We start from the raw sequence: 26,759 nt of genomic DNA on the forward strand, positions 1-26,759 counted from the left end.
AACTGAAGCTTTAGAGCAGTGGATTAACTTGACCACATGAGTGAGGATTCCAAGAGATGTTTTCAATCATCTTAACAAATATTTCTTTTCCTTTTTCTTTTTCATGAGCTACTTGTCCATTCAGATGTTGAAAGGTCGCCAAACATTTATGAGAGAAACAGCTAAAATTGGATAGCTATTTTGTAATTTTGTTTTCTCTGTGAATTGGGATGTAACCTCCATTATTCTATTTTAGTGACAGAACACTTCAGCACTAAACATTTCAGACATGGAACGTGGAACGCTCCTTGTAGGAGTTTGGTTTGAAAACCACTGCTAAGCAAATTTAAAAAGCTGAGAAAGGCAGAAGCAAGAATCCTTGCCTGGCACCAAGAACATTCCTGGCAGCAAATTAATTGGCCTTCTTTAGCATTTTTGCAATGCCAGGGGCTGGGATCCCAGGCAGCACCAAGAAAAGCACTGCTGGGCTTTGTGAGATCTCATCTCCATTACTGACATCTGGGTAAAATACGGTTTTAATAACCCCAACATTTTTTTTTCTACATTACCCTGAGTTCTAGCTGGCAGCTCTGGATATTTCCACCTCTGTCGCCACTACTAAACTGAAAATCTCCCAACATCAAAGGAAAACCATTCCACCTAGCCACAGCAGCTCTTCCTCTCTGTGAAAGTTGCATGCATGCTGCATTAGCCTGAGCAGCCTCGTATCATGGGGATGAGGGAGGTCACAACCTTCGAGCCTTGCTAGACAGCATCTTCTCTTTCCATTTGACTCAGACTCCATTTGCCATCCCTGCAGGTACTTTTGCGTTCCACAAACATGCTCATAGGTCATGGTGTAATTCAGTGTGGCTGAAATGTTATTCAGGAAATAGATTGCTTTTTGTTGTTGTTTTAGATTGCTTTGTTTTGTTTTCATAGAAGTGTTCGAAGTTTTGGAGAAACTTTTTTATAACCAACCAGGTGTCACATAACACGCTCCATCCTGACTCAAGCCCCTGAGTGGAGAGATGGGATTGGGACCTCATCAGTAATGAAATAAGGGGAAGTTCATTTCTGGAGATGAGTGGTGAGGACCACTTGTAGGCAGACCCTTAAGAAATAAGGAATTCCATGAAAGGTACAGGGAAGTGAAGAACAAAGATGATTCTTAAGATGTCTAGCCAGAGCTTCTTATATTTAATAACACTCCTGAGGGAGAGAGCCTGTTTTCCTTGTTGGCCTCAGTTGGAACATTTCACAGACAGCTCTAGCTCAGGACAAACTCCTTCTTTTGCATGTGTCCAAATATAGGGAAGACGGCAATGATCAGATTATTCACGGCCCATGCGTACCTCTGCCTAGTTTCAAGTTGCCAACAATAACAAACCTCTTTGCCTAGATTGTCCAGACAACTGCCTCAATTTCTCCTTTCTGTTGTGAAGCTCAATATCACATCTTTAATTTGGCTCTAAGTGAATGGCCAGCTTAAAGTGTGCTGAGAGGGAGAAGGAGAAACAGAGTGGAGAGAGAAAGGTATCCTTTGGGAAACCTGTGGCAGAATCTTGGTGAGCAGAGGTAGTTATGCCAAATTAGAAGAAGAGTCTCACAGTGTGTATTTATCAACCAGGCAATGACTTTGATTTTTTTTTTTGGAGTATAGGGACTTCTTTATACTGCAGAAGGACCAACCATCCTAGTTTGCCCAGGATTATCCAGTTTTAGCGTTGAAGGTCTCCTGTCTGGAGAAACTCTTCCTTGGTAAGCAGAAAGTCCAAATGGCGATGGGTGTGGAAAGTTAAGGAAAAAGTACAAAACCCATAGAGTGACCAAAAAAATAGAGCTGAAAGTAACTCTGTTTTTTGTGTCAATTGAAAGCAACACATTATGTGCCTTCTATAGTGACTATTGCTGCTTTTTGCCATGATCTCTCTCTTAGTCTGTGCTGCTCTAACAAAATACCATAGACTGGGTAGCTTATAAACAACAGAAATTAATTTCTCACAGTTCTGGAGGCCAGAATTCCAAGATCAAGGCATGGGCAGATTCAGTGTCTGGTGAGATCCAACTTTCTGCTTCATAGACGGTGCATTTTGGCTGTGTCCTCACATAGCAGAAAATTGCAAAAGAGCTCTCTTGGACATCTTTTATAAGGGCACTAATCCCATTCAAGAGGCAGGACCCTTGTGTCCTAATCACCTCCCAATGGCTGAACACTACCTTCACCTTCGGGGTTAGGTTACATATTTGGAGTTGGGTCATCCTCTGTTGCATTGCTCCAGGTAATAACACTTAAGTGTGCAACTTAAGAGCATGGTAATCATAAGAATTAACAGTCCATTTTTTACTTTGCCTATGGATCAACAATTGTGCTTTGTATCAATATAGAGCTAGTTAAATTTTTTCACATTGTGACTGTTGTGACCCTGTTTCCTGAGTTCAGATAATGAAAATAAGAATGATTACAATACCTTTTGAATTATGGTTTTCTCAAGGTATATGCCCAGTAGTGGGATTGCTGGATCATATGGTAGTTCTATTTTTAGTTTTTTAAGGAACCTCTATACTGTTCTCCATAGTGGCTGCACCAATTTACATTCCCACCAACAGTGCAAGAGAGTTCCCTTTCCCCCACACCCTCTCCAGCATTTGTTGTTTGTAGATGTTTTCATGATGGCTATCTGAACTGTGTGAGGTGATACCTTACTGTAGTTTTGATTTGCATTTCTCTAATAATTAGTTACATGTACCCCAATGTTCATTGCAGCACTATTTACAATAACCAGGACATGGAAACAACCTAAATGTCCAAAGATAGATGAACGGATAAAGAAGATGTGGTATATATATACAATGGACTATTACTCAGCCATAAAAAGGAATGAAACTGGGTCATTTGTAGAGATGTGGATGGACCTAGAATCTGTCATACAGAGTGAAGTAAGCCAGAAAGAGAAAAACAAATATCGTATATTAACGTATATATGTGGAATCTAGAAAAATGGTACAGATGAACCTATTTGTATGGCAGGAATAGAGATGTAGATCTAGAGAACGGACATGTGGACACAGTGGGGGAAGGGGAGGGTGGGACGAATCGGGAGATTAGGTTTGACATAAATACACTACCATGTGTAAAATACATAGCTAGTGGGAACCTGCTGTATAGCACAAGGAGCTCGGCTTGGTGCTCTGTGATGACCTAGATGGGTGGGATGGGAGGGTGGGGGGGAGATTCAAGAGGGAGGGGATATATGCATACATATAGCTGATTCACTTCACTGTGCAGCAGAAACTAACACAACCTTCTAAAGCAATTTTACTCCAATAAAAAAATACATTAAAAAAGAATGATTACAATAGTATAATCATATACTATAATCAATTACTATAGCAGCATGACTCAGATATTGCCAAAAGAGAAGGCTAACTAACTGTGCTGTTTTAATGATTGATGGAAAGATAGGTACAACTGCATTGGGATGGGGGGTGGGGGCATACGTAACCAAAATAGAGCACAGTGCACAATCTGAGAAAATAATTTGGAGTTGGCATGGCATAGGGCATTTATGGTGAAAGCACTGACTTGGAGACTGAATCTCACAAGCCCAAAATGAGACACAAAAGTATTTCTTTCAATTAAAGCGTTTTTGTTGTTGTTGTTGTTATTTTGTCTTCTAAAAAGACACCAATGCTCAGCTGAAAATTAGCATAGGCACACCACACCAATGAACATACATTATCATATCTTTGCCTTGATTTCTCTATGAAACTGAGTAAAGCTACGTTTTCTGATTCATAGATTACAACTGAAACGTCTATTGTTGCATAATATAGAAATGTTTGATAATAGATAATAGTAAAGAATTGATTCTGTCAAATTTTACTGAAAACCATGTTTTCTACAGTTTATTAGGTGGTAAGTTGAATCAAGGCAACAACAACAAAAAAATTCCCTCTATGTCTTCAGTATTTCGGTTTGAAAAATGGATTTTCCAATTATTTTCTTGAATTCTATGAAGATTTTTTTTTAAACCACAGAAAATATTTTTTAAAATTTTATTTTATTTATTTATTTTTTATACAGCAGGTTCTTATTAGTTATCTATTTTATACATAGTAGTGTATATATGTCAATCCTAATCTCCCAATTCATCACACCACCACCACCCACTTTCCCCCCTTGGTGTCCATACATTCGTTCTCTATGTCTGTGTCTCTATTTCTGCTTTGCAAACTGCTTTGCATATATTCTGCTTTGTTATTACTTTGCAAAAAATATATCTATTCTCATAGCGTTGTTGTCAAAAAAGATACTTGATATGATTTCAATTTTCTTAAATTTACCAAGGCTTGATTTGCAACCCAAGATATGATCTATCCTGGAGAATATCCCATTAGCACTTGAGAAATGCATGATCTGCTGTTTTTGGATGGAATGTCTTATAAATATCAATTATCCATGTTGTTTAATGTACCATTTAAAGGTTGTATTCCTTATTTATTTTCATTTTCGATGATCTGTCCATTGGTGACAGTGGGGTGTTAAAGTTCCCTACTATGATTGTGTTACTGTCAATTTCCCCTTTGATAGCTGTTAGTATTTACCTTATGTATAGAGGTGCTCCTATGTTGGGTGCATAAATATTTACAATTGTTATATCTTCTTCTTGGATTGATCCCTTGATCATTATGTAATGTCTTTCTTTGTCTCTTGTAATAGACTATTTTAAAGTCTATTTTGTCTGATATGAGAATTGCTACTCCAGCTTTCTTTTGATTCCCATTTTCATGGAATATCTTTTTCCATCCCCACACTTTCAGTCTGTATGTGTCCCTAGGTCTGAAGTGGGTCTTTTGTAGACAGCATATGTACATGTCTTGTTTTTGTATCCATTCAGCAAGCCTGTGTCTTTTCATTGGAGCATTTAATCCATTTACATTTAAGATAGTTATCAATATGTATGTTCCTATACCACTTTCTTAATTGTTTTCGATTTGTTATTGTAAGTGTTTTCCTTCTCTTGTGTTTCCTGCCCAGATAAGTTCCTTTAGCATTTGTTGTAGAGCTGGTTTGGTGGTGCTGAATTCTCTTAGCATTTGTTTGTCTGTAAATGTTTTAATTTCTCCATCAAATCTGAATGAGATCCTTGCTGGGTAGAGTAATCTTGGTTGTAGGTTTTTCCCTTTCCTCACTTTAAAGATGTCCTGCCACACCCTTCTGGTTTGCAGAGTTTCTGCTGAAAGATCAGCTGTTAACCTTATGGGGATTCCCTTGTATGTTAATTGTTGCTTTTCCCCTGCTGCTTTTAATATTTTTTCTTTGTATTTAATTTTTGATAGTTTGATTAATATTTCTTGGCATGTTTCTCCTTGGTTTTATCCTGTATGGGACTCTCTGTGCTTCCTGGACTTGTTTGACTATTTCCTTTCCCATATTAGGGAAATTTTCAACTATTATCCTTTCAAATATTTTCTCAGTCCCTTTTCTTTTTTTTTCTTCTTCTTCTGTGACCCTTATAATTCAAATGTTGGTGCATTTAATGTTATCCCAGAGGTCTCTGAGATTGTCCTCAATTCTTTTCATTCTTTTTTCTTTATTCTGCCCTGTGGTAGTTATTTCCACTATTTTGTCTTCCAGGTGAAGGTCACTTATCTGTTCTTCTGCTTCAGTTATTCTGCTCTTGATTCTTTCTAGAGAATTTTTAATTCCATTTGTTGTGTTGTTCATCATTGTTTGTTTGCTCTTTAGTTCTTCTAGGTCCTTGTTAAACGTTTCGTGTATTTTCTCCATTCTATTTCCAAGATTTGGGATCATCTTTACTATCATTACTCTGAATTCTTTTTCAGCTAGATTGCCTATTTCCTCTTCATTTGTTTGGTCTGGTGGGTTTTTATCTTGCTCCTTCATCTGCTGTGTATTTCTCTGTCTTCTCATTTTGTTTAACTTACTGTGTTTGGGGTCTCCTTTTCGCAGGCTTCAGGTTCATAGTTCCCATTGTTTTTGGTGTCTGCTCCTTGTGGGTAAGTTTGGTTCAGTGGGCTGTGTAAGCTTCGTGGTGGAGAGGACTTGTGCCTGTGTTCTGGTGGATGAGGCTGGATCTTGTCTTTCTGGTGTGCAGGACCATGTCCAGTGGTGTGTTTTGGGGTGTCTGTGAACTTATTATGATTTTATCAGCCATTATTTCTTTAAATAAGATTTCTACCCTTTGCTCTCTGTCTTCTCCTTCTGTAAGTGTGATAATTTGCAAATGGTTCTTTTGATGGTATCCTATTGATTATGTAGGCTTTCTTCCCCCTTTTCCATTCTTTTTTTCATTTTGCTTCTCTAATTGGATAATTTTAATTGATCTGTTCAAGCTAACTTACTCTTTCTTCTGCCTCATCTAGCCTGCTCTTGAAATGCTCTATAACATTCTTCAGTTTAGTCATATATCCCTCAGCTCCAAAATTTTTTATTCTTTTTTATATTTTCTATTCCTTTTTTTTTAACTTCTCATTTTGTTTTTGTATCCTTTTCCTGATATCATTAAATTGTTGTGTTCTCTGAGCCTCTTTAGAACAATTATTTTGAGTTCCTTTTCAGGCAATTTTTGGCTCCCCATGTCTTTGGAGAAACTATTGGAGATTTACTGTATTATTTTGATGGAGTTATATTTCCCTGATTTTTCATGATTCCTATAGCCTGTGTAGGTGTCTTCACATTTGAAGAAGCAGTCACCTCTTCTAGACTTTATGGACTAACTTCAGTATGGGAAGATTTTCACCTACAGATAGGGCACACTGGGGTATGCTGTGACCCTGTGTCTAGTGGTACAGGGTACCAGCTGTGAGAGAACATAGTGGCACCAGGTTCAGAGAGATGTGATGTTTCTTCAGCTCAGGTTCCTGGGGTCCACAGCATTGACAACTATGTGGTCCTTGGCAAGCACAGCAGAGGATCTGCAGTGGCTGCAAGGGCTATTGTGGTCTTCAGTGTTGTCTCCAGGCCCATTGGCTAGAGACCATGACAGGAAATGATGGTGGCTAGAGCTGGTGGTTTGCACACACTCAGCTGTGGGGGCCAGCTGCAGGTGCCTGTGCAGTAGAAGAGGCCAGTTTCAGACACACTTAGGGTGGGGGCTAAGGTGGGCAGCAAGAACCAAAGCCACTTACAGGCACACTCTTAGCTGCAGGGGCCCTGGATGTCAACTATCATGGCTGCTGGGTCTTGTCATGGATACATAGTAGTGGAGGCCATTGACAAGAGTCAGGCTGGGGGCATGCAGGTGCATAGCTAGAGAGACTAGCTACAGATGAGTGCAGTAGTGCAGGCCAGTGACCAAAGACAAGGCTTGATCCAGGCCCATAAGCAGCTACAAGAGCCTTGGCTTTTGGCATGCTTTCTCATGGCTACACAGTCTCCACTCAGGCATGCACACTGAAGTGGAGGCCAGTGAAGGGCATCAGATTAGGAACATGCAAGTACACAGCTGGAGGGTCTCCCCCCAAGTGTGTGCACAGTGGTGTGGATGAAACATAGGTTTCTTTGGCTCATGTCTTGCTGCAGAGCCTCTGTTGGCAGCCAGTGCTCTTCCCATGTTATGTCAAGGGCAGGAAGGAAAGTGCAGGAATGGACACAGGCAGCTGGTGTCGTGAACATGAAAGCCTGTGGGGCAAAACTGGTGAAATCTGCAGGGTTCTGCAGAGGCTGTGCTGGCCACTGGCTTCTTCAGCAGTGAAATCTGCTGGGTTTGTCTGCAGAGCAGGTCACTGGGAACCACAGTAGGTCCTGCAGCATGGTTGCTTTTGGTAGTACCTGCTTTTCCCCTTGTTCCTAGATTCGCTGGTATGGGGTCGGTAAAACCAAAGCAGGATCTTCGTGAGGCATCCAGAAAGGCTGGGGAAGCTGGTCACTCACCCCATTCTTCCTTTCCTGGTGAGGGGACCTCTTTCTAGCTGAGGTTCCCTCTTGGCACTGAGCAATGCTGGCTTGGGGGATGGGATAAGAGGCAAAATGAAGCTGTCTTTCTTCTCTTTTGGTGCAGTAATTTTCAGGGTTTTTTTTCCCTACTGTGTTGCTAAAGTTGCTTAAGTTTACCCTTGAGCTCCTCCAGAGCTATTTTTGTTCATGGGTAGCTGTCTAATTGTTGATCTTTGTGGAGGGACAGAGGCTGGGACCTCCTTTATCACCATTCTTCCAGACTTGAGCCTTGAGATGACTGCAGCCCTGACTGACAGCTTGTTGACAGTGCTCTGAGAGACCCTGAGCCAGAGGTGCTCAGCTCATCTAAGCTGTGCTGGATTCCTGACCCACAGAAACTGTGAAACCATAAATATTCATTGTTTTAAGTTGCTAAGTTTGGAGTAATTTGTTACATAGCAATAAACAACTAATACCGTGCAGGACTTTCTATAAGTCATCCTGCCACTTGACCTACTTTGTAGCTCATCCTTTCCCTCTCCACTCTTGCCACTTTTCTAATTCAAATCACCAACAAACGCTCTGAACTCATCTCCCTCTGCTTCCTTGGGGGATCTCACCTTACCGATTAGTTACTGCCTCTGTCCTGAATCTTTAGCACCTCCCTCTCTGCTTCTATTATCACAACATTTAACAGTGCTCAAAATTTTCTCACAATAAACCCATCCTCAGCTGACATTTCCCCCCAAGTGACTTCTCTATCCTGTCTATCTCTTTTATAAGTGTTGACCTTCCTAAAACAATGACCTTCATTTCTTTAAGTTGCATTTACAAACATCACACACCCTGTATTTGAGAGATTTCAGTTCAGATCTCATTCCTGAATTCCAGAAACTTAACTCCAGTGGCTTATTATACATCTTTCATTGGATGTCCTACATTTGCCTCAAACTCAGTATAGGCAAAACTGAAATCATCTTCCTTTACAAACTTGGGATTCCTCTTGTTTCTATCTCAGGAACAGCTTTAAGTTTCAAGGCCTGAGTATAGTCTTCTGTGGTTCAAGGCTTCACCCTCTGGACCCACAGCTTCATCACCCCCTGCACCCTTGGCAGCAGCTCCACTGCCTGCTCTACCCTCAGCAGCTGCTTCATTACCCCCATTCTCTGGACCCACAGCTCCACCCACTGAGGCAGTCTTCCTTTTTCTTAAAGGGTAGGACGTGCTTGCAGCCTAGTAGCTCTATTAGCTCATTTCCTGCCTATCGAATTTGGGGAATCTGACAACCATTTTTAATTTTGTCCACTCACTGTCCTTTACAGTCCAAGGTGGAAGTGTTTCTGCTAATATCTCCCAAAACCCCATGGGTCTCCAATGTATGTTAAGGGGATCCATGCATTAGACAAGAGAGGTCTCCACATATTCTTCCTGGATAACCCCTTCGCTACTCCTAGCTTCTTCTGGGATGGTTGATTGAATCCACGTGTCTCATACCTAGTCTGTTTAACAAAAGGATATCCAGTCATACCCTTGACCTTCTCTCTATAGTAAGTTTTATCAAAAGTAAATTTCCTAATTGTTGCACCCTTTACAATCTGGATAGGTTTAGAAACTCCCAAATTGTCCAATCCTGGGGCAGGAAAGGGTTGCTTAATATGTTTGACTTCAATTTATCTCTTTCTCATTTTACTATAAGCAACAAAAAGAAAACATTCTGCACCTTCCATACTTTGCTTGGAAATCACCTCAGCTAAATATAAAATTTCATCATTTACACATTTTGCTTCTCACCCAGCACTAGAATACAATTCAGCCAAATTTTCTGCCATTTTATAAAAAGGATTGTCTTTCCTCCAATTTTAAATAATATATTCTTCATATCCTTGAGACCTCACCAGAAGCACATTTGACTTTATTTTTTTTAATATACTGCAGGTTCTTATTAGTCATCAATTTCATTCACATCAGTGTATACATGTCAATCCCAATCGCCCAATTCAGCACACCACCATCCCCACCCCACCACGGTTTTCCCCCTTGGTGTCCACACTTTTGTTCTCTACATCTGTGTCTCAACATCGGCCCTGCAAACCGGTTCATCTGTACCATTTTTCTAGGTTCCACATACATGCATTAATATACGATATTTGTTTTTCTCTTTCTGACTTACTTCACTCTGTATGACAGTCTTTAGATACATCCATGTCTCAAAAAATGACTCAATTTCATTCCTTTTTATGGCTGAGTAATATTCCATTGTAAATATGTACCACATCTTCTTTATCCATTCATCTGTCGATGGGCATTTAGGTTGCTTCCATTACCTGGCTATTGTAAATAGTGTCGCAATGAACATTGGGGTGTATGGGCCTTTTTGAATTATGGTTTTCTCTGGGTATATGCCCAGTAGTGGGATTGCTGGGTCATATGTATGGTAATTCTATTTTTAGTTTTTTAAGGAACCTCCATACTGTTCTCCATAGTGGCTGTATCAATTTATACTCCCACCAACAGTGCAAGAGGGTTCCCTTTACTCCACACCCTCTCCAGCATTTATTGTTTGTAGATTTTCTGATGATGTCCATTCTAACTGGTGTGAGGTGATAACTCATTGTAGTTTTGATTTGCATTTCTCTAATAATCAGTGATGTTGAGCAGCTTTTCATGTGCTTTTTGGCCATCTGTATGTCTTCTTTGGAGAAATGTCTATTTAGGTCTTCTGCCCATTTTTGGATTAGGTTGTTTGTTTCTTTAATATTGAGCTGCACGAGCTCTTTATATATTTTGGAGATTAAACCTTTGTCTGTTGATTCGTCTGCAAATATTTTCTCCCATTCTGAGGGTTGTCTTTTCATCTTGCTTATGGTTTCCTTTGCTGTGCAAAAGCTTTGAAGTTTCATTAGGTCCCATTTGTTTATTTTTGTTTTTATTTCCTTTACTCTAGGAGGTGGGTCAAAAAAGATCTTGCTGTGATTTATGTCAAAGAGTGTTCTTCCTGTGTTTTCCTCTAAAAGTTTTATAGTGTCCGGTCTTACATTTAGGTCTTGAATCCATTTTGAGTCTATTTTGTGTATGGTGTTAGGGAGTGTTCTAATTTCATTCTTTTCCATGTAGCTGTCCAGTTTTCCCAGCACCACTTACTGAAGAGACTACCTTTTCTCCATTGTATATCCTTGCCTCCTTTGTCACAGATTAGTTGACCATAGATGTGTGGGTTTATCTGGGCTTTCTATCTTGCTCCATTTATCTATGTTTCTGTTTTTGAGCCAGTACCATATTGTCTTGATTACTGTAGCTTTGTAGTATAGTCTGAAGTCAGGGAGTCTGATTCCTCCAGCTCCGTTTTTTTCCTTCAAGACTGCTTTGGCTATTCAGGGTCTTTTGTGTCTCCATAAAAATTTTAAGATGATTTGTTCTAGTTCTGTAAAAAATGCAATTGGTAATTTGATAGGGATTGCATTGAATGTGTAGATTGCTTTGGGTAGTATAGTCGTTTTCACAATATTGATTCTTCCAATCCAAGAACATGGTATATCTCTCCATCTGTTGGTATCACCTTTAATTTCTTTCATCAGTGTCTTATAGTTTTCTGCATACAGGTCTTGCATCTCCCTAGGTAGGTTTATTCCTAGGTATTTTATTCTTTTTGTTCCAATGCTAAATGGGGTGTTTCCATAATTTCTCTTTCAGAATTTTCATCATTAGTGTATAGGAATGCAAGAGATTTCTGTGCATTAATTATGTATCCTGCAACTTTACCAAATTCATTGATTAGCTCTAGTAGTTTTCTGGTGGCATCTTTAGGATTCTCTATGTATAACATCATGTCATGTGCAAACAGTGACAGATTTACTTCTTTTCCAATTTGTATTCCTTTTATTTCTTTTTTTCTCTGAATGCTGTGGCTAGGACTTCCAAAACTATGTTGAATAATAGTGGCGAGACTGGACATCCTTGTCTCGTTCCTGATCTTAGAGGAAATGGTTTCAGTTTTTCACCATTGAGAATGATGTTTGCTGTGGGTTTGTCATATATGGCATTTATTATGTTGAGGTAGGTTCCCTCTATGCCCACTTTCTGGAGAGTTTTTATCATAAATGGGTGTTGAATTTTGTCAAAAGCTTTTTCTGCATCTATTGAGATGATCATATGGTTTTTATTCTTCAATTTGTTAATATGGTGTATCACATTGATTGATTTGCATATATTGAAGAAATCTTGCATCCCTGGGATAAATCTCACTTGATCATGGTGTATGATCCTTCTAATGTGTTGTTGGATTCTGTTTGCTAGTATTTTGTCGAGGATTTTTGCATCTATATTCATCAGTGATATTGGTCTGTAATTTTCTTTTTTTGTAGTATCTTTGTCTGGTTTTCATATTAGGGTGATGGTGGCCTCATAGAATGAGTTTGGGAGTGTTCCTTCCTCCACAATTTTTGGGAAGATTTTGAGAAGGATGGGTGTTAGCTCTTCTCTAAATGTTTGATAGAATTCACCTGTGAAGCCATCTGGTCCTGGACTTTTGTTTGTTGGAAGATTTTTAATCACAGTTTCAATTTCATTACTTGTGATTTGCCTGTTCATATTTTCTATCTCTTCCTGGTTCAATCTTGGAAGGTTATACCTTTCTAAGAATTTGTCCATTTCTTCCAGGTTGTCCATTTTATTGGCATAAATTTGCTTGTAGTAGTCCCTTAGGATGCTTTGTATTTCTGCAGTGTCTGTTGTAACTTCTCCTTTTTCATTTCTAATATTATTGATTTGAGGTCTCTCCCTCTTTTTCTTGATGGGTCTGGCTAATGGTTTATCAATTTTGTTTATCTTCTCAAAGAACCAGCTTTTAGTTTTATTGATCTTTGCTATTGTTTTCTTTGTTTCTGTTTCATTTATTTCTGCTCTGATCTGTATGATTTCCTTCCTTCTGCGAAATTTGGGTTCTGTGTGTTCTTCTTTCTCTAGTTCCTTTAGGTGTAGGGATGAATTGTTTACTTGAGATTTTTCTTGATTCTTGAGGTAGGCTTGTATAGCTATAAACTTCCCTCTTAGAACTGCTTTTGCTGCATCCCATAGGTTTCGGATGGTCGTGTTTTCATTGTCATTTGTCTCTACATATTTTTTGATTTCCTCTTTGATTTCTTCAATGATCTGTTGGTTATTTAGTAACGTATTGTTTAGCCTCCATGTGTTTGTGTTTTTTACGGTTTTTTCCCTGTAATTCATTTCTAATCTCAAAGCATTGTGGTCAGAAAAGATGCTTGATATGATTTCAATTTTCTTAAATTTACTGAGACTTGATTGGTGACCCAAGATGTGATCTATCCTGGAGAATGTTCCGTGCGCACTTGAGAAGAAAGTGTAATCTGCTTTTTTTGGATGGAATGTCCTATAGATATCAATTAAATCTATCTGGTTTATTGTGTCATTTAATGCTTCTGTTTCCTTATTTATTTTCATTTTGGATGATCTGTCCTTTGGTGTAAGTGAGGTGTTAAAGTCCCCCACTATTATTGTGTTACTGTTGATTTCCTCTTTTATAGCTGTTAGCAGTTGCCTTATGAATTGACGTGCTCCTATGTTGGGTGCATATATATTTATAATTGTTTTATCTTCTTCTTGGATTGATCCCTTGATCATTATGTAGTGTCCTGCCTTGTCTCTTGTAACATTCTTTATTTTAAAGTCTATTTTATCTGATATGAGTATAGTTACTCCAGCTTTCTTTTGATTTTCCATTTGCATGGAATATCTTTTTCCATCCCCTCACTTTCAGTCTGTATGTGTCCCTAGGTCTGAAGTGGGTTTCTTGTAGACAGCATATATATGGGTCTTGTTTTTGTGTCCATTCAGCAAGCCTGTGTCTTTTGGTTGGAGCATTTAATCCATTCACTTTTAAGGTAATTATCGATATGTATGTTCCTATTACCATTTTCTTAATTGTTTTGGGTTTGTTTTTGTCGGTCCTTTTCTTCTTTTGTGTTTCCCACTTAGAGAAGTTCCTTTAGCATTTGTTGTAGAGCTGGTTTGGTGGTGCTGAATTCTCTTAGCTTTTGATTGTCTGTAAAGCTTTTGATTTTTCCTTCAAATCTGAATGAGAGCCTTGCCGGGTAGAGTAATCTTGGTTGTAGGTTCTTCTCTTTCATCACTTTAAGTATATCATGCCACTCCCTTCTGGCTTGTAGAGTTTCTGCTGAGAAATCAGCTGTTAACCTTATGAGCGTTCCCTTGTATGTTATTTGTCGTTTTTCCCTTGCTGCTTTCAATAATTTTTCTTTGTCTTTAACTTTTGCCAATTTGATTACTATGTGTCAGGGCGTGTTTCTCCATGGGTTTATCCTGTATGGGACTCACTGCGCTTCCTGGACTTGGGTGGCTATTTCCTTTCCCATGTTAGGGAAGTTTTCGACTATAATCTCTTCAAATATTTTCTCTGGTCCTTTCTCTCTGTCTTCTCCTTCTGGGACCCGTATAATGCGAATGTTGTTGCCTTTATTGTTGTCACAGAAGTGTCTTAGGCTGTCTTTATTTCTTTTCATTCTTTTTTCTTTATTCTGTTCTGCAGCAGTGAATTCCACCATTCTGTCTTCCAGGTCACTTATGCGTTCTTCTGCCTCAGTTATTCTACTATTTATTCCTTCTAGTGTAGTTTTCATTTCAATTATTGTATTGTTCATCTCTGTTTGTTTGTTCTTTAATTCTTCTAGGTCTTTTTTAACCATTTCTTGCATTTTCTCGATCTTTGCCTCCATTCTTTTTCCGAGGTCTTGGATCATCTTCACTATCATTATTCTGAATTCTTTTTCTGAAAGGTTGCCTATCTCCACTTCATTGAGTTGTTTTTCTGGGGTTTCAGCTTATTCCTTCATCTGGTACATAGCCCTCTGCCTTTTCATCTTTTCTATCTTTCTGTGAATGTGGTTTTTGTTCCACAGGCTGCAGGATTGTAGTTCTTCTTGCTTCTGCTGTCTGCCCTCTGGTCATGACTTTCGTATTTCTACTAATAGTCTCTTTAAGACAGTCTAAGCATTTTCTATCATGCTTCTCAAAATTCTTCCAGTTTCTACTCATTACCCAATTCTAAAGCCACTTCCACATTTGTAGGTATTTGTTAAAACAACACCCCACTTCCCAGTATCCAAAAGATCTGTATCAGTAAAGGTTCTAGCAGAAAAACAGAACCAAAAGAGAGAGAGAGAGAGAAAGAGATGGGGAGGGAGAGAGAGAGAGAGAGAGAGAGAGAGAGAGCGAAAGAAAGGAAGACTTATTTCAAGAAATGTTTTCTATGATAGTAGGGTCAGGCAAGTCCTGTCTGTAGGTCAGGCCAGCTGAATGGAAACTCTAAGGCAGGAACTGACACTGCATTGTACAGGCAGAATTTCTTCTACTTCAGGGAAATCTGTTTTGCACATGAAGGCTTTCAGCTGATTAAATGAGGCCCGCCAGATTATCAAGGACAATCTTCTTTATTTTTTTTTAAGTGAATGGTGTTTATTTGTTGCTGTTGTTTTTAATTTATTTTATTTTTGGCTGCATTGGGTCTTTGTTGCTGCGTGTGGGCTTTTCTCTAGTTGTGGTGAGGGGGGACTACTCATCCTTGCAGTGAGTGGGCTTCTCATTGTGGTGGCTTCTCTTGTTGTGGAGCATAGGTTCTAGGCTCTCAGGCTCAGTAGTTGTGGCGCACAGGCTTTGTTGCTCCATGGCATGTGGGATCTTCCCTAACCAGGGCTCAAACCCATGTCCCCTGCATTGGCAGGTGGATTCTTACCCACTACACCATCAGGGAAGCCCTGACAATCTTCTTTAAAGCCAACTGATTGTAGATGTTAACCACATCTACAAAATACTTCTACAACACCTAGATTAGTGTTTAATTAAATAACTTGTTACTCTATCCTATGCAAGTTGACCCATAAAACAGATTATATCATAGTGAAGTATGAATCTGCATGAAGGATTTAATTCTTCCTGGCTTTTACAGCCCTTTATATGGTAAAAATATTGACTTTCAAAATGAATATATTTGACTGCCAAATTTGATAGAAAATATATCTGCACATTTTATGACTCTGTTCATAAAAGAATATAGTGAACAGCAAAGAAGTATCACTTACATTATTTTTGCCACTTTTCACTGCTTCCCCTGACTGATAAATTAAAAGAACTTGGGTTGAGGGGTAAGCTCGTGTCTTGTCCCTTGGTTCCTTGAAATGACACTCAAGTTGAAATGTTATAATCCTTTGCATTACTGCCCAGAACACTACAGCTAAAGCATTCCTTTAAATTCTAATGTACCACATAGAGGGAGTTCTTCCATATTTCTCAAATTATGGTTGAAAGTACTAAAATAATTAATAATTGTACTTACTAAAGCATTGTCTTCAAACATTTCCTGTGATGCTTTGGGAAGAAGGCTTAAAGAATTGGGCTGGCATTTGTATATACTTTTATTAGGTGATTTTTGCCTAAAAACTTTCCTATAAATTCTTTGATTTTAATTTGATTATCAAGTCAATTTAAAATATATGGGCTACAATCTGAAAAAGAATGGATATATGTATATGTATAACTGAACCATTTTGCTGTACATCTGAAACTAACACAATATTGTAAATCAACTATACCCCAATATAAAATAAAATAAAATAAAATAAAATATATGGGCTACATATGTGTTCCTGTTATATTTAAATAAGTATTGTCAAAGACTACATAGAAAGGGATTTTTGCAAATTTAGGGGAGGTTACTTGTTGCACAAGTTAAGATAACACTGTCCTCACAAATATTGAAAAAATACTTCGTTTGTTGAGTTTGCTATAGTTCAGTGTCTGACCTTCAGCTACACAGGCTCAAAGACTCCATCTCTTCAGTGCCCTGGAGTTTATTTAACTTGGGAAGCTGATTCAAGCTAAGTTCACAAGAAAACAGTTTATAAAACCATAATATCGATGTATTAATTTAAAATAAAATTATACTAAGTGAACTAGATGCTTGCATCCACCTGACCATCCCTTTCTTTCTTTGTAGAAAAGCCTCATTAGAAAGCCTCATTCTTAAGGGATTGCTTGGTGATCATAAAATGAGATCAAGGGAAACTGAAATAATCAAATACTGAGTGAACATCAGGATTTGCTAACTGATGCTTCCATTTCTACAGTAAGGATTTACCTGTCAGAATAACTAAATACTTGTTTCTATCTAAATCCCTCTTCTTTAGAAAGGGCTTGAATGGCACATTGCCAATATCTAAATCCATGACTCTATTTCTATGTTACTAAGGCAGATGACCTTCATGTACAATGTAATTGACACCTTGTTCAGATATGTTAACGTTTTCAATCTGGTTATAGTCAATAGTCATGTTGGCCTGTGAACCAATCACTTTCTTTAAGATGTAGTTATTATAAAGAGCCCTTCTGAGCACCTGCGCTTCAGAGTCTCCTTGAGTTTGGTGGGACCATGTGACTAATACGTTTGATCAATACTTTTCAAGTGGAAGAATATAAAAGTCACTTCCGACTGGAACATTTAAATACCAGTGCAAAACTCTCCTGAGTTCTCTTTATCTGCCAAGATACCCAACAGCAGCCAATGTTCCAGATAGGATCTACTCTGGGTCCCAAGGGCAAGAAAATATGGAACATAGGCCTCCAGACATCTTGTGATGGACACATGTTATGAACAAGAAACAAACCTTGATGTTTTAACCATGGAGATCTTGGGACTGTTTTTCACTATAAAAAAAACCTTGCCTATCCTAAATAATTAAAAATGGCATTACATATTTTGTCTTTGATATTAGGTTATTTTTGATGGCAATTTTATTTCCTTTTTTTTCGAAGTTTTTGGCAAACACTTCACTATTGTTTATGTCCACATATCACCTATGAAGTCATAAATAAATAAATTCTATATACGTAGTGTTTATGAAGCTAAAGGATACTTACCCATCAAATCCTATCTCTGTATATATACCCTGAATTGCCACAGAAGACCAAATATTTCAAACATTTTCATCCAATTATGATTGCTAAATAATTTGAAATTTTCAAATAGAACTTCATTTACCATGTTTTTCTATCAAAATAACTAAGAAGGGACTGGGAATTATGACCAATTAGTATTTTATTTTTGTCCAATTTTTGGTTAGAGAGATCTATAAAGATGTTAGGTTAGTTTTTCCTATCTTTTAAATGACATAGTTCACCTTCTTCTCCAACCAGTAGACTTTTTTTTATATATTGGAGTATAGCCGATTAACAATGTTGTGATAGTTTCAGGTGCACAGCAAAGCGACTCAGCCATATGTATACATGTATCCATTCTCCCCCAGACTCCACTCCTATTCAGGCTGCCACATAACATTGAGCAGAGCTCCCTGTGCTATATAGTAGGTCCTTGTCCAACCACTAGACTTGACCATGAACCCTGATGATTGTCCCAAACGATAGGAAATGTGTTCCAAGTGCTGATTATATCAAGACTCAGCCTGCCATGAAGGAGAACTCTGTGTACATTCAGATAACTAAGAAAGGATACTTGAATCTCTTTATCTCTTCCCTTCCCCTGAAGGAAGCTTCAGCATCACGATCTTTTTCTCTTGTCTGTTTGTGGAAGAAAAGGGAATGGGGAAGAGACTTTGAAAGGAACTTCCCAAATCAAAGACTCTAGCTTGCTACAATTGAATCAGCATTTTATCTAAACACCTCCCTCTTTTTTTTTAAGGAAACTTTAGCTCTGTGAAGATACAGAAGGAGAATTCTGTATCCTTTTGGATAAAGGACTTAAAACCTGTGAGTACTATATAAATGTTATTTCTTATTTTGGGGGACTAACAATTCATATGTCAGAAATATAATCAAGGTATACATTATCTTCCATGTGTAATTTTCAATGTGATTATATTCAAAGTCATAATTATATAAGGGAAATTAACTTCTCCTTGTAGCTTCTTACTTTCCTTTGATAAGTTCCTTTGAGGTGACTTGCTTAAATGCTCCAGAAATTAAGGCTATAAATAACAATCACTGCAGAAGAGAAGAATGCTGGGCTTAAAGCCTTGGGAATGTTGCCACCGAGTCACCAAGTCCTTCATCTCAGTGTCTCTGGTCAGCATCCAGCAGATGTTGGCAGCATGCAGACAGTTCATCCCTTGCCCCATTACCAAGTCGAGGCCATTAAGGGATGAGTCAATAATTATTTTAACCAATTCCCAGGGATTTATATACTAAACACTACTCTTTCATGATTATAATACAAATTTAGGGTTAGAATGGGCCAAGGATCCAGAAAAATCTTTAATAACAAGTGACTAAAAATCATTTGGACTACTCTATTAGCCAGTGAGAAATCTGTTCCACAGTATATCTGATAAGTAATGTGTTAAAGGAATTGAGTCTTATATGCAATAGTTAATAGCTATAATGACTATCATTTATTGAGTTATTAGAAACTAGGGAATGGGTCCTCACCAAAATCCTATAAGGCAAGTAATTTTAGTGCTTTCATTTTACAAATGAAGACCTTGAGGTTTAGAAGAATGCCAAATCTGAGATCTCAGATTACATGAAGCCAACTCTGGCAGTTTCTAAATTTCATGCTTATAACCTAATTTACATTGCTTCTATCAAGTAATCATTAAAGACTTTGAAGTTGAGAGTGACATAACAAGGCTTTTTTTTTTTAAAGAAGATGACTTTAATACCACAGAAACAGGAGAGTTTATAAAAAGCCAGAGAAAGTTCTAATTTCAAAAAGGGAGAGGAAACAAAACTAACGCATCATATTAATGTCTAGGTGAGAAATCAACTGGAAAATAAAATCTGCACAAAATCTTGAGATTTTAACAAAGGGAGTTTTATCTTAAGATTTTAACAAAAGGAGTTTAACAATGGGTAAAATGAGATCTAACTGAAACATACATATATAATTGATTTTTGTAATTCATATGCTTGTGTATTTCCCATTGACCTCATTTCCTTACCTCTTATAATTCTTGTTCATCACTGTAAACTCAATGACTGGCATATACCCAAGTGAGATAGATGGTAAAAAGTTGTTAGTTGACAAAGGATTCAGAGTGACAGTTAGTTCTCTATTGTTCTTTGGTCATTTGATTTTATTTTAACCACAATTTCACTTGCTTCAAGCAACCCTATATTGAAGTCTTACTTCGAGTAAATACTACTCTCACTTACATTTTTAAATAGCATTATTATATTTTAATCTCACAAATGCCAAAGTTGCTATGTTAAAGATAGATATTTTTAAAACTTCAGATTTAAGCCCTTCTTATTGATGGCAATGAATAAGTTAGGAACATTTATAGAGAAAAGGAGACACTGAAACTTTCATCCATGCCTTTGGGCAACCTTAAGCCCAGAGTCCTCCAAAGACTACTGTGTTCCTTTAAAGCAATCATTATCCTTCAAACTCTAAATAGTTGAACAAGTCAGATTCTAAAGGGTTTGTTGTACATGTCTCTAAATATATATATATATATATATATATATACATATATATATATGTATATATATATATATATATATATATCAAAGGAAAAGAAGCAATAGTAAATAGCTCTGATCAGAGAAACCATTTAGAAACAAATAATAAAATTCAAGGCATATGTCATTTTGGCAAATGGTAAGTACTGTCATCTCAGTTTTAAGAAAGGAAATATGGTAAGCATAAGTCCTCCCTGTGATGCAAGATGCATGTCCTATGAAGAGTGAGCCAGCATGGTTATCTTCATTAATTAGGTATGGCAATCATTTTTCATGGTGTTACATCTACTTTTTGGGAAAAAAGGATTAGATAAATGCAAACTCTCAAGAGAGAAGTTAGCCAGCACTTCTAGAATCACTACTAAGTGTGAGTCATTCAATTCATCTCTGAGTAATAGTCTTGATGTTGCAGGCTGCCATGATACCAGAGAGAAGAGTAGAAAATTATTCCTTGGCTGGGACATAAAATATTAAGAGACACCAAAATTCAATATGGTAACTGATGCATTTTGAGACCCCCAGCACCCTAGGAAATAAAAAATCGCCTCTCCAATTCTCTTTCCACTGATAGGTCAGTTGTATAAAAGACCTTCTAAAGCTATGTTAGCTCAGCTAGAAAACATTTGACCTTGTCCTCATGAATTGATTGTTCTGTTATCTTCATATTTTAAAGGAAATGTTTGCTATTCTTAAATGAGTCCAAAAATAAATGGTTGATTTGACCTACTCGACTAACTAGCAAATTTAGTGAGGAAATAAAACAAACAAGCAAGCAAAAAACATTTGAACAAGTAGTGAAGATACCTATGCAGGAATTGCTCCTTCAAATCTCTTGCCCCATTCACATGAGTATGGAGGAAGTCACCACCTACATACAAAGAAATCACATTCCCTTGCAAGCACAAGGTCATTACCCTCCTCACATGAACACAAGGTCATCACACTCCCCATGTGTACAATGTAACCACACTGCAACCACAGCTGATTGTCTCGAGTAGATAAGTGACCCACATTAATTAGTCAATTTCTTTAGATTTCCTTGTGTACTTGGGACAAAGTTAACCCAGTCCTTTTCAGGTGACCAAAACTATACTGTATAAAATTTAAAAACTGACCACAACTATATTTTCTCATCTGTGGAAAGGATGACCTGTGGTAGAAGAGGAGAAAAAAGCTGACATTTGGAAAAAAGCAGAATTAAAAGACAGAAAGATCTCTGAGCACATTTCAGTCTTTGACTCAGTTGCCCCTAAGAGTCTGATGCATCCAAGCCCTTTAATGGTTTTGGCTGTTCAACTTTCCCTTAATCTATTAGATAAATCCAGCATGCTTTCAGTAAAATCTCTTTTTATATTAGGATACTTGCAACTTGGTTCTTCTAGCCTCTAATAACAGTTTTCCATTTCTATATCAGTTAATAAGTATAAATTTTACTGAAGTAACAAAGAAACTTCGAATGGCTTTCAAAGTTTAGGTTTTTGATCTCACCTCTTTACTATAGAATCCAAGTTGATTAAACAGCCACCATCTCAAATATTGCTGCTCACTGTGGAAAGAAAAAAAAAAATTCTGAGGGTCTCACTTTGTTTAGAACTTATGGGTCGGAAATAGCCACAGACCTACCCAACCACAAAGAGGCCTGGAAGTACAGTTCCACCGAGTAACTAGGATATGAAGAGCTAGAAATAATGGGGAAGTATCTCTAATCACCACCACACCCACGTTTCAATGTTAACAGGATTGAAGCTGATATTATATTGATCAAATATAATATGTATTGAAGCCAGAAGAAATCACTGTCCTACTCCTTTTGTTGTGGACCTCAAATGTTCAGTTCCTTAGCAATTAGGTAAGCTTTGCTGAATAATACTGATATATTGGCACCACTACACTCAGGACTAGAGTTTGCTAATTTAAAAAATGAGATAGTTTCAGCTGTGAGCTTTTTTCTATTTGTTTGAGTGAAAATAATGGGAAGGTTAAAAGTGAAAATAAATTGTTTAATTAATTTTTTAGTTTTGAGGCCAAAGTACCTAACATACAGACAACACAATTGATACTAAGGTTGAAAATTGTGTAAGATACACAATAACCATTATCTATTGCATTAATATTTGCACGGGGAGTGGGTGCAGAAGATGAGAAGCAAAACTCCCCCACCTCAGCCAATCTACATTAGACATATAGTGTGAGCAAAAAATAAAACTTTGCATTTAAAAGCCATTTGAAGTTTCTTTGTTACTTCAACAAAATCTATACTATCTAACTGGTACAGAAATTGAAGCTGTTATTGGAAGCTGGAACAATGTTGACAGGGACAAAATATTTGATAAAACTCCTGCCTGTAATAACTTAGAAGGCAAATGAGGTCCCTAATGAACTTTCACATATCAGAGAAGATGCTGTAAAAAGGATATTAGTACCATGCTTTTTAAGATGGCTGAATTTGACAAGGCTCAAGAAGTAAAAGGGGGAGAAAAAGGAATAGAGAACATTCAGGAATCAGGGTATGTGTAGGGTTAGAAAAGGCAACATTTTATCATGTTAAGCAGTGACAGATAAAACTGAGAGGACCTGTGAGCCAATTAAAATTCAGCCTTGAGTTAAGGATCAAATCAGGGGCACAGCCATGGCTATAACACCCATTTGTTAGAACCTCTAAATGAAATAAGATGTTTCAGAGCAGAGATCCACGTAAGTTCATGGTACCTAAGTAGATACCGTCAATTGAATACAATAATTCAGAGAAAAGAGATTAGATATGTGGTTCTCCCAATGAAGTCTGACAGACTGAGAAACTCACAAATAATTTGAAATAAAGGCATGAGGTAAAGTAAGCATAAAAACATAGCAAATATAAGAAATATGTCTAGGAAAGAACCATAGATGTGGCTATTGGCACAACGAGATGATCAGGATCAAATATAATACATAAGAATCCTAGTGCGCTTTTAAAGGGTTATGTTGTCAAAGAAACTGTGAGCCTGGGCTAAAAAACGTTTATGGCTATTCAAAACTCAAAATGACACTTTAATTTCCACCAGTCTACAGGGAGGAAACTGGCTGAGACAGCTGTTCAGATTTCACAAAGGGCATACTCTGAAATAACACTTTTTAGATGTCTAAGTTGGATTATGGAAAAGGAAGAATCTCCCAGGGGAAGGTCCATGAAGAACTTCAGGCAAAAGAACCACTCTAAGAGTATGAGTTAATCAAGAAACATTCAAAAAGCAGAGGGCTATCACGACATCTGCCAAGTAAGAGTTCAGAATTGGGCACATCAGTGACTGGGGATTCTCACATTCTTCTCACTTCTACTGAAGTGTTTATTTCAGATCTCCTGTCTCTATTCCAGTATTGAATATTGGGTGTGGGGATGGGAGCATGAAATGGATTGAATGGTGGTCCCCCAAAACATATGTCCACATTCTAATCACCAGAAGCTGTGAACATGACCTTATTTGGAAGAAAGAAACCATCTTTGAAGATGTAATTAAGGGTCACTGACAGCTTGGACTGAAAGGAACAGAGACAGGAAAAAATGAAAGAAGGCTGCTGGACTTCTAAAATTCTACAGTCAGGAAATTGACTGATAGAGCTACTCAGCTGAAAACATCCTATCCTTCAAGAAAAGGAAGGATGACGCCAAGGGCAGAGCATAATAGGTGGCACAGAGGCTAGTGGAGCCATCATGGGCCCAGAGAGTGGAGCCTGGAGAAACAAAGGGTTACTCTTAGACTTTGAAACCTAATGAAATTTTCCCTGCTGGATTTAGAACTTGCTTGGGACCACAGTGAAATTTGGAGTTGATATCAATCATAGCATCTTAAATCTCACAGTCAGAAGGGAGCTCTAAGTAGCACATTTCAAGTGGCTAGAATGCTAATATTATTATTCCATGGATGAGGCATTTGAGGACTGTAGTAGGCTGAAAAATGGGTCCCCAAAAGATCCTACATCCTAATTCCTGGAACCCATGAATGTTGCCTTATACGGTGGCAAAAAGAGTTACAGATTTTGAGATGGGGAGATTATCCTGGATTATCCAGGAGGGCCCAAAATGTAATCACATGTATCATTACAAGAGAGGCAGAGAGGGTTTACACAGGGACACACAGTGAAGAAGGTGATGTGAAGACAGAAGAAATAGATTTGAAGATACTGGCCGTGAATATTTTAGTGACACAGTCAGACACCAAGGAATGCCAGCAGCCACTAGAAGCTGGAAGAGACAAGGAAGGAGTCTCCCTAGTACCTCTGAAGGGACCATGACCCTGCCAACATCTTTATTTCAGCAAAGCAATACTGATTTCAGACTTCTGGCCTCAAGAACTGTGAAACAATAAATTTCTGTTGTTTTAAGCTACTAAATTTGTAGTAATTTGTTACAGCAGCCCCAAGAAACTAATACAAATCCCAAGAAGATTAAGTGGCTTGGCTAAGGACTCACAACTAAAGAACAGTTGACAGAAAATCAAAATGCCTATGTCTTTGCAGTGCTCTTTCCACTACAACATTTAGACTGAAGGGAATTTTATTAGAAATTCAAGGGCTAGAGGTGGAAATGGGGGTGAGAGGGAATAAGAGATGAGTATATTAGAAATTATTATTCCAGCCTTCCCCATCTCTCTGGCATAAACATTTCAGGACTCCAATTTCACAGGAGGAGAGCAGGGTTCCTAGGGCATTGAATTGGCGTCTACTTCTCCAGCCAAGAGCATGAGTCAGTCCATGGCGGTAAGCACCCCTGGCCAAGTCTGCATGATGAACCAGCTGTCCGGTCTTCTCTTTTTCTCTGCTCCAAGTGTGTAGGTGGATCAGCATATTTTTCAACACAAGAAAGATTCTGGAGTTTGGCTAGCAAAATCTATAGAGATTAATGGCCCTTTTGGGCTGGGACCTAATTAATTGACTCAAATGATGAATGTGGCTGAAAGTTGCAGTTTGCTGCTCTAGAGGTCACTGAGCATACCCACATCAAGATAATCTTCACCAAGTCATTGACTCCTCAGCCAGTGGAAAGCACATTGCCCTTGCTCTTTCCAGTTCACAAGGCTGGTAAGATACATTCCATTAAAAGGTCAGAATCTAAGAAGAGCCACTGATTGGAATTCTGAGCTTCACATCCCCAGGGGAGTCTGAGGAAATGGGAAATCATCAACCTGACTCAGGATTTGCCAGGTGCATATCAATAAGCAAACTGTTAGAATCTCTGAGCTCCCAAATCGCCATGTGTCCTTATACACTAGATTCGGTTACATCAAGTGACTCTCTGAAGGTGAAAATCACTGCACTAGACATCAGGGGAACTTGCTTAAGTCCCAGTTCTCCTAAAATTGGTTTGGCAATTCACGTGACACTTTTGAACCTCAACTTTCTTACCTGTAAAATGGTAAAATGAAGGCCTTTAAAGTTCTTCCTCGGGAATCCTTGTGCACTGTTGGTGAGAAGGTAAATTGGCTTAGCCTCTATAAAAAACAGTATGAATCTTCCTCAAAAAATTAAAAATAGAACTACTATATGATCCAGCAATCCTACTTCTGGGTATATACCCAAAAGAAATGTAAACAAGATAATGAAAAGATATTTGTACTCCCATTCATGTTTATTGCATCATTATTCACAATAGCCAAGATATGGAAACAACCTAAGTGTCCATCAATAGATGAATGGATAAAGAATATGTGATATATATATACATATGTGTATATATATCACGTGTGTGTGTGTGTGTGTGTGTGTGTGTGTACATACACAATGTTATATTATTTAACCACAAGACAGAAGGAAATCCTACCTTTGGGACAGTATGCAGAAACCTTGCTAAGTGAAATAAGTCATTATGCTAAGTGAAATAAGTCAGACAGAGAAAGACAAATACCCACAGGGTATCACTTATATGTGGAATGTTTTTTTTTTTAAAGTCAAACATAGAAAGGGAGAGTAGAAAAGTGGTTGCCAGGGACTTGGGGGCAGGGGGTGTGGGGAATAGGAAGAGGTTGGTAAAGAGTACAGAGTTAGCTATAAGATGAATAAGATCTGAGGATCTAAAGCAAAACATGGTGACTATAGTTAATAACACTGTATTGTATAATTGAAATGTGTTAAAGGAGTAGAACTAAATATTCTCACCAAAAGAGAGAGAGAGAGAGAGAGAGAGAAAGGAAAAGATACATATGTAAGGTGATGGATGCATTAATTAACTACATGGGGTGAATCCTTTTAAAATGTATACATATATCAAATCACCATGATGTACACTTTAATTATCTTATAATCTTATTTGTCAATTATACCTCAGTAAAGCTGGAATTTTTTAAAAAGAAATATAAATTAAAAAAAATTATTCCTGGCTCTACATTCAGGTAATTAA

The 26,759-nt window shown here is 37.8% G+C and overlaps 1 protein-coding gene and 1 long non-coding RNA gene across 2 annotated transcripts in view; both read right to left on the bottom strand.

The window, feature by feature from the left end:
- LOC309649613 overlaps positions 1-13,884 on the bottom strand; it is a 140,886-nt gene extending 127,002 nt beyond the window's left edge. Inside the window, exon 1 of the long non-coding RNA XR_014257220.1 lies at positions 11,736-13,884. This is a non-coding gene — a long non-coding RNA (uncharacterized lncRNA). The remainder of the gene's footprint in view (positions 1-11,735) is intronic.
- The window catches only part of SFT2D2 (SFT2 domain containing 2), an 842,470-nt gene that overhangs the window by 396,261 nt on the left and 419,450 nt on the right, over positions 1-26,759 (bottom strand). The gene's annotated exons all lie outside the window — the stretch shown is intronic.

The sequence above is a fragment of the Balaenoptera physalus genome (assembly GCF_965194825.1).
Source record: "Balaenoptera physalus genome assembly, chromosome: 1".
Classification (NCBI taxonomy): Eukaryota; Metazoa; Chordata; class Mammalia; order Artiodactyla; family Balaenopteridae; genus Balaenoptera; species Balaenoptera physalus.